Raw genomic sequence first — 8,938 nt, forward strand, 5'->3', positions numbered from 1 at the left:
CTGCCCTTTTTCCTGCGTGACTGACCCAAGAATCTAAACTGGCTAGGTGAGCAGCCAAGTTCCTGTGTTTGCTCTTTCTATCAGATATGAAAGGTTGCATTGGATTTACTTTCAAATTTACCAGCTTTGGAAAAAAACTTACAAGGTCTTTCCTCATCACACTCAATAGAGGGACCTTCTCCCTTGAGAGGGAAAAGATGGCACCACATAAGTATCCAACATTGAAAAGGGTAGTGTTTTGTCTCATCGTCTTATTCTTTACTTTTCTTTCTGATCCCCAGTACATCAGGATCTTGGATGGAGCACAATTTATGGGGATTTTGGGCATTAATATTGGTGAATTATGTTTAATTCAGCTCCATAGTCACAATCTACACTTGTAGATCTGCTCCTTTTGCACATTAGGCATCACCACCTTCCACCAGGTTTCTATAGTCTTTTGTTTGTTAATTTTAACATTCTCATAAAAGCAGAGAAAGTTTGGATACCAAGTAAATGATGTAAATAAACTCTTGGGGACAGGAACTGTGTCTTACTATGTTTGTATGATGCCTAGCATAATGGAGTCACAATCTTGTTGGGGGCGTGTCTCTAGATGATACTATGGTAAAAATAATAACAATAATAAATAGAAGATGGAATTGTGTTTCAACATCAGTGTAAAGATGTGTTTTAATTAGAATGCCTACACTCAGAACTAACAATTGAGGTGTGCCTTAAATTAAAAGGTTAGGTGTTGTTTTTTACTGTTTTAGTTTGAATGCCTAGAATTTTGCATCAGAGGGAGTATGGTCTAGTGATTAAAGTAGAATACTGGGAATCAGGTCTCTTGGGTTTTATTCCTACTCTGCCACTGGTTTTCTGAAAGACTTTAGGCAAGTCTCTCTCTGGTCCTGTACACTGAAGTATTATTTCTTAGCTGGTAAGCTCTTTAAGGGCAGGAGCCCATGTTCACATGGATTTATGCAACATCCAGCTTAAAATGGAGCCCTGATGCTGACTGGGGCCTCTGGGCACTTCTGCAATACCTGTTACACAATTATTATTAGTAATAATAATTGCATGTTGCTGACATTGGTGTGTCCTTGGCACATGAATTCAGTATTCTTTCGCCATTAGAAAAATATTCAAAATTAACCCATTGTCTTTCAACTGAAATTGTTTTGTAACTGTAACCTGCATAAAATATTAGGTCTGATGGAAAATGCAGGGGGAAAAATTAGTGTAATACTGATGGAATCTAGTGAAATCAGTAGCAAGGATTCTGGAGCTCTTCCCCCCACACCTGAAAGAAAACATGTGTGTTGTGGACCGTGGTGCCTGCAAATCGATTTCTTTATTCTATTGAGCACAAAGAAAAAGAAAAATACTTTTCCAGAAAGAAAAGTTCCATCATATAAAAAGCAAGGCATGAAACAGTTAATGTTTTCCACTAACTTTTATGGGTTTCCTACCAGGAATGGGTGCGAAAAACAGTGTCTCATCCTCCACTCCAATCAGTGGGAGTTGAGAGCGCACAGAGTTTCACAGGATCGAACCCAAAGTTGGAGCTTTATGAAACCAAAGGTTACACAAAGAATTCTAGCAAGGATTTGGGTAAGAAGAAGAAAACAGCTGTCTCTTAAGTGGAAAAAAGTTTCACAAAGAGACACAACACCAGCAACTGACAGAGGAAGATCTTTCTAATCCTATTCACCAGCTGGCCAGTGCTCCCTCATGTAATGTCTTTCACATAGGAATGAAAATGAGTAAGAGTCTTCTTTAAGGTCAAAGCTTTCTGGTACTGAAACCTAGCTGAATTTAAAAAGAACTTGTTACCCTCCCCAGAAGTCCTACATGAAAACCTGATCCTGCAAACCTGACCCATACAAGTAAGGATTGCAGGTTGGGCTTATCATACATGTTGGTAATTGTGTAATCAGACAAACCAATTTACTTTTATCATAAGCACTTGCTAATCAGTATCCATGCTGGTTGCTGAGGTTGAGTGGGTAGGTTTGGGATCTCATCACGGAGATCAGCATCCAGAGGCAGGGACAGGACTGTGGGAATAGGGGACAAATTAATGCAAAAAGCCAATGTTTGCAAAGTATGGTCTAATTCAGTGCTCTTCATTGCAAGGCCCGTGAGCCAGTGGCGGCTCCCATTGACCCTAAGTTCCCTCTAAGCTGTGCGGCCACACAGCAGGCTGTAAATAGCCGCATAGCAGCTCTGAAGGGCCATGCAGCAGGGACCTAGAGAGGTAGGAGGTGGGCAGGAACTGGGGAGGGGAGCAAGTTGGGGCTTGCAGGGCTGCTGTGGGCCTCTCCTCCAGCCCTGGAGCACCCTGCTGCTGGCAGGGGGAGAGAGGGCCCCTTCCCCCGGAGCTGCTGTGCTGCCTGCCGGACGGGGAGAGAGGGCCCCTTCCCCAGAGCTAGCTGCTGCCGGCAGGGAGAGGGCTGGGGGGAGTCCTCTGGTCCCAGCCCTGGGGCAGCGTGCCTGCACCCCAAACTCCTCATCCCTAGCCCCACCCGAGAGCCCGCACCCCCAGCCAGAGCCCTCACACCCTGTATCCCCAACCCTCTACCCCAGCCCTGAGCCCCCTCCTGCACCCTGAACCCCTGGTCCCACCCTGCAGCCCTCACCCCCAAACCCCTCTGCTCCAGCCCTGAGCCCCTTCCTGCACCCCAAGCTCCATCCTAGAGCCCTCACCCCCAGCCAGAGTCCCAACCATGCACCCCACCTTCTGCCCCAGCCCTGAGCAGCCTCCTGCACCCCAAACCCTTCATCCCCAGCTCCACCTTAGATCCCTCACCCCCAGCCAGAGCCCCAACCCTGCACCCCACCCTCTACCCTACCCTGACACTCCGAACCTCTTGGCCCCACCCCATGTGGCTCTCACATTGGAGGTTTTTTGCCAAAGTGGCCCCCACTTCAAAAACAGTGAAGAGCACTGGATTATGCTGTTTAATTCATAAAGAGGGCTTAGCTGCCAGTGCTTCTCGGTGCTGAACTGGGAACCCGTTCCCAGGTTGTTATTGATGAAAAGTTAATATAGAACTCAACATACCATTTGTAGTCAGTTTTACATTAACATATCTGTATCTACTGGATTTTCACACCTACGTCAGTTCAGATGGTACCATATGTTGCTACAACAAATACTCTCTTTTATAGAATATCAGAGTACATAGTTCTCAAACATTAATGTACCCTACATGCTGGTTGGTGGACAATATATACTACAAGGGGCTCATGTTGGCTTGTGCATATGGCATATTGGCTCGAAGATGAAATATTGCTTTCTGTGCAAACATTTTGAGCCCTAACCAATTAGAAATCCCACTGTTGTGTTTGTCTCTTTAGAAATCACACTGAAAAATGTAGGGTTGTAAGTAATGGAGAGTTGGCTGCTTGCACTCAGGAAAAAAGGGGATGGATAAAATGTCACATTGATTATTTTTATCCCAGTAAAGTATGTGAAATTATTTACAAAAGCCAAATTTTGCCCTTTTGAAAGTAAAGTACATACGTTGAAAATCTGGGTGGTTCTCTCCAGGCTACCAGGAAAGCAAAACATGGACTGTATATCTGCCCTTTGAATCTGTATTGAATCTTGCAGATCTTTATTTGCAGATCTGGCTGTGGGTGATGTTTCTAAATCTGTGCTCCTGCCAAATATAGGGCCAGACTCTTTTCTTGGTTATGTTGGTGTAAATCTGGAGCAATCCTATCGACATAAATATACTTGGTGGAAATGAGAGCAGAATTCGGGTCCCCTCTCAATTTATCCCTAACCTCTACCCATAGATGGGTCTCTTTACCTATGCCATTTTGTGATCTATAGACCACATGCCCTCAGTTATGGAAATGTAGCTCCCACTGATTTCAGTGGCAGCTGCACCCCTGTAACCTAGGGCAGAACGAGGCCCTATAGCAGGGGTGGCCAAATCACGGCTCGCAAGCCACATGCAGCTCTTTTACAGTTACAGTGTGGCTCACGGAGCCCCCCTATGCCCCTCCCCCCCTTCTCCACCTACAAGACTGGGAGGTGGGGAGCTCAGGGCCTCTCCTTCAGCAGGAGTGGGGCTGAAGCCCCAAGCCCTGGCAGGCACCTCCCATGGGGCTGAAGCCTCAAGATCTTCCTCCCTGCAGGGCAGAAGTCCCTAGCCCCACCACGCTACTGCAGGGGCAGAAGTCCCGAGCCCTGGCAAGAGCACCTGGCTCTTAAACTTCTGAAGATTGTTGTATGTGGCTCGGAGGGTGAGTAAATTTGGCCACCCCTGGCCTATCGGCTCAATTCTCCTCCCTTGTACACAGGTTTTTCACTAGTGCAAGTCTGTTCACTTCAGTGTAATCACAATGATGTGAGAACTAAAACATTGACCACATCCGTGTGGATACAGAATAAGAATTCTTCTCCAGACATAATATTAAACCTATACACTAAAGGTCATGAGCTGGGGTTTACATTCAGTGCACAAATTCACAATTTTAGAGCTGTCCCTGTGCTTTCATTCTATCCCAAGCAAAACAGTCTTGCTTTAAAGTAGGCCAGCTGACTCTGGGTTAAGTTGGGGAGTTTTGCTCTCTCCCACTTCAGCTCTTTAGCCGTTTGGCTGCCTAGAGGTTCTGGTGGAGGGAAATACCTTGAGACTCTGTTCTCCACTCCGCCACCCAGCCAGGGGCTCAGCAGCAGCTGATATAACAATGGCACATGAGGAGAGAGGGCTGGACCTAGGGTTGCCACCCCTTCAGGATTGTCCTGGAGTCTCCAGGAATTAAAGATTAATCTTTACTTAAAGATTATGTCGTGTGATGAAAACTCCAGGAATACGTCCAACCAAAATTGGCAACCTTAGCTGGACCTGCTGAACAGGAGCATTTAGCTTCACCCGCATTCAGCTCCCCCGGGATGGGCAGGCTACTGGTCAGCTCTACATATGCCACACAGGAACATCTATTGCATTCCGGTCACAGGCAGCTGGGTCAGCTAGTGGAAGGGATCTAGGTGTGTTTTAAATGGCAGATTCTCTTACTCCTGGGCTGTTCAGTTATTAGCTGGAGCACAGAAATGAAAATTTTAAAAACCGTAAGGTCTAGACCAGTCGCCTTTTTTTTCCTGCATTCCGAGTGTGGGGGACTTGAAGTACGGTGAAGATATCATCCAAGCCTGGAGGACATAGCCTAGCTTCAGTTAACTGGAAGTTTTGGTTAGCTGGAGTTTGGCTTCATGGGTTTGTACTGTACCTCCTCACCTGGAGAGGAGGGATTAAATAATTGAGGAGAAAGGGATCCAAAGTTTTATCCTTATTTCTCCTCTGCTCCCTCTGCTTTCTTCTTTTGCTTTGTTCTTTACCCCTGTCCTTAAAACTCCCTCTGGTTTCCCTGCCTTTGTCCTTCTCTGTGCTCAGGGGAGGTGGCTAATGATGGCTTTTGAGCCTTAAACTTTCCACTGCAAAGTGGACGCTCATTAGAGTCTGTTTTTGAAGTTTTTTTGTTGAATAATTGTGATTTTTAGGTCTGTAATTGAGTGTCCAGGGAGGTTGAAGTATTCTCCGACTGGTTTTTGAATGTTATAATTCTTGATGTCTGATTTGTGTCCATTTATTCTTTTGCATAGAGACTGTCCGGTTTGGCCAATGTACATGGCAGATGAGGAGAGAGGGCTGGCACATGATGGCATATATCACATTTGGTAGATGTGCAGGTGAATGAGCCTCTGATAGTGTGGCTGATGTGATTAGGTCCTATGATGGTGTCCCTTGAATAGATATGTGGACAGAGTTGGCAAAGGGCTTTGTTGCAAGGATAGGTTCCTGGGTTCCAACGAGAAACTCCAGAACTGGAATCAATTTGCAAACTGGACACCATTAAATTAGGCTTGAATAAAGACTGGGAGTGGATGAGTCATTACACAAACTAAAAACTATTTCCCCATGCTAATTTTCCCTCTACTGTTACTCACACCTTCTTGTCAACTGTTTGAAATGGGCCATCCTGATTATCACTACAAAAGATTTTTTCTCCTGCTGATAATAGCCCACCTTAATTGATTACTCTCATTAGAGTTGGTATGGCAATCCCCTTTTTTCATGTTCTCTGTGTATGTGTATAAATATATGTATATATCTTCCTACTGTATTTTCCACTGCATGCATCTGATGAAGTGGGCTTTAGCCCACGAAAGCTTATGCTCAAATACATTTGTTAGTCTCTAAGGTGCCACAAGTCCTCCTCATTCTTTTTGCTGATACAGACTAACACGGCTACCACTCTGAAACCTATTTTTTGAGGAACTTACATGATTTTCATTACCATAGTATCTATCATTAACTGAAACATTGGGCTTTTGTTGCTGAAAATAAAGACAATATTATCAAAGCTACTACAGAAATACATAGTAAATAAACAGGTTTTTTCATATACTGTTTGTCCACCCACAGTTGCAACTATGTCCCTCCAAACACATAATCAAATGTGTTGTTGCAGTAGCCCGGATACTTCAATTATTGTAGGGCAGCCATGTCAAAACAAAAGAAAAATATAAATGTTCAGTCTTTATACTGAAAAACTACTGGCATGACATGCTAATTCATTAAAAAATTCTCATTCATCAAACAATTCATTTTTTGTCTGAACAGGCTGAATAAACAGTTTCTTACTGATTTAATTCTGGCAGCCTTTCCAGCTACCAGTGGCTACACTTCATTTAGCAGCTCAAATGTCTTCTTAAATATCAAGAACTAGTTGGGTATATAAAGGCATTTAATGATTATCTCTTTTCTTTATGTCTAACTATTCCACTGTAAACTTTTTCTTGCTTTCTTTCTATTTTGGTTCATGACATTGACGTCTTGCATTTATGAGAACATTCTGATGAACATCTGGATGGGATTCTCTCTTTTCCTTCCACTGTCAGTGACAGGCTGCCATAGCAGGAAGCATTGGATGGAATCAGCACTAGACTGTGTACACTTCAAGACAGGTCACTGTATAGTACAGTCTTAGAACGGTGAGCAGCCTCCAGGAATCATGTTTGCCACAGAGCATGCACTTGCAAAAATAAAGGAAAACTTGTAATATTTTTAAAACATTGAAAGTTATAGGTTCTTTTGTACTGTTTTGTTTTTCAGCCGGCATTTATTAAAGTATAAATGCAGAATCAGCCTGCAGTAGGACCTAGAATATGGCAATAATAACTAATGACTATACACGGTAGTTAAAAATGAAAAATTGAAAGTAGATGCAACTATTTATTATTAAGCCACTAAAATGGCCCATTATCCTCAGGTTCAAGTCTTTCCTTATCAGCTCTGCTGATTATCATTCAGTCTGTGGCTAATCATCTCCTTCCCACTGAATATTGACATGATTTTGCTCTGTCTGACTCTATACTTTCAGTACTGTCCAGCAAAGGCTAGTACATTTTTACAGAGCCCTCTCCTCTGTAACTGTGTAGTAAATACGTATCTTCGTTTGTAAACTTCATGAAAATGCACTTCTGCTCTGAAGTGCCTCCAGTAAAATGGCACCATCTCACTCATGAGATCTGCTCCTTGCATATATTCAGCCATGGTACCTATTTTAGTGATAAAAATAAGTTTTTACCACTTGTTATGTGGATCAATGCTGCAGACCTAGAACAATTATGGAAGAGGGAGCTGTATTTTATTCCTTTTCATGCATCATTCACAGAAGTATTAACTGTTAAATTCCATTTCCAGGGCCTAATTCTTTCTGTATTTATACCTGTGCCACTCCACTGAATACAATGGGGTAGCACAGGGATAAGTGAGTGAAGAACTTGGTCCATGTGATCTTTATTATTTGTGATTCTGTGGCAGCCAGAAAGAATCCAGCTTCTCTTTCAGATCCCAGGCTCAGTTTGGAAGATTGGCAGATAGAAAAAAACATCTCTTTCTGTGTGAACCGAGTACATTTTAGCTGGAGAAACAAATTTGAAATCCCACAATTCCACAGAATTCCACAATTCCATTTTTACAGTCAATTTTCATAGTAGGAGCACCTTTTGTGGTTTGTTAGAATACTGATTGATGGATAAAAAACTCTCTCCCCCTACCTCCCCAAATACAACTTTTATGGAGCTCACTGCAGGATCACAACCTTATTTTGTCCTCACAGTTCAGGATTTGGACCACATGCTACTTGGAAATATACCGGCATAAATTAGATAAATTAACAAAAGAAATCCAGGTTATAATTTCAAAAATTAAATCCCGTTTCTACTAAATTAGCTGCATAAATAAAGTTCTACCACTTCTAAAACTCTACCAATTGTCCCGATTGCATAAACTCTCTGTGCCCTTACACATTTAAACTGAATGCACTCAGGCTGCCGGTGAACATTTTGCATTTTTATAAGCCACTAATTTTACCCATATTTCTCATTTTTTAAAAGGGAATCCTTTCCCTTCCCAATGTATTGTTCACCAAAAAGAAAAAAAGAGAACCCTCTAGCTACAGTAAGCGTGGTCTGAACTTACATGTCACTCCGTCTCTCCAATACATGGGAATTAGTTAGTTAGTTAGTGGGAGAATACTTTAAAAATAACCCAAACTAACAAGTAAGGGCCTTGAGTCAAGTTTTTCTTGACTTCTAGTTGTATGTTTTCATATGAAAGCCTAGGAAGTTTTTTATGAGAGTCTTTTGATACTGATGATTGACTTTTTTTGATTTTTAGTGGCTGGAGAGAGGTTCTACCAGGTTTAATAAAAATATTGCTCTCTGGTCTGTTTGAAAAGGGCTTGAGCCACAAACAAACCCCATATGGAAAAGGCAGCTTAAAATATTCAAGTATTTTTCTCCATTATGTATTCACTGATCTTAGATGGGGAAAGCCCACAGGACTGCTTTTGGTCTTACAATCTGTAACAAAGTCTAAAAGAGGGAAGTTAGTCTATGTGCCAAGAAAGGTAAAGAGAACTTTAGAGCAGT

The sequence above is a fragment of the Chelonia mydas genome, chromosome 3, assembly GCF_015237465.2.
Source record: "Chelonia mydas isolate rCheMyd1 chromosome 3, rCheMyd1.pri.v2, whole genome shotgun sequence".
Lineage (NCBI taxonomy): Eukaryota > Metazoa > Chordata > Testudines > Cheloniidae > Chelonia > Chelonia mydas.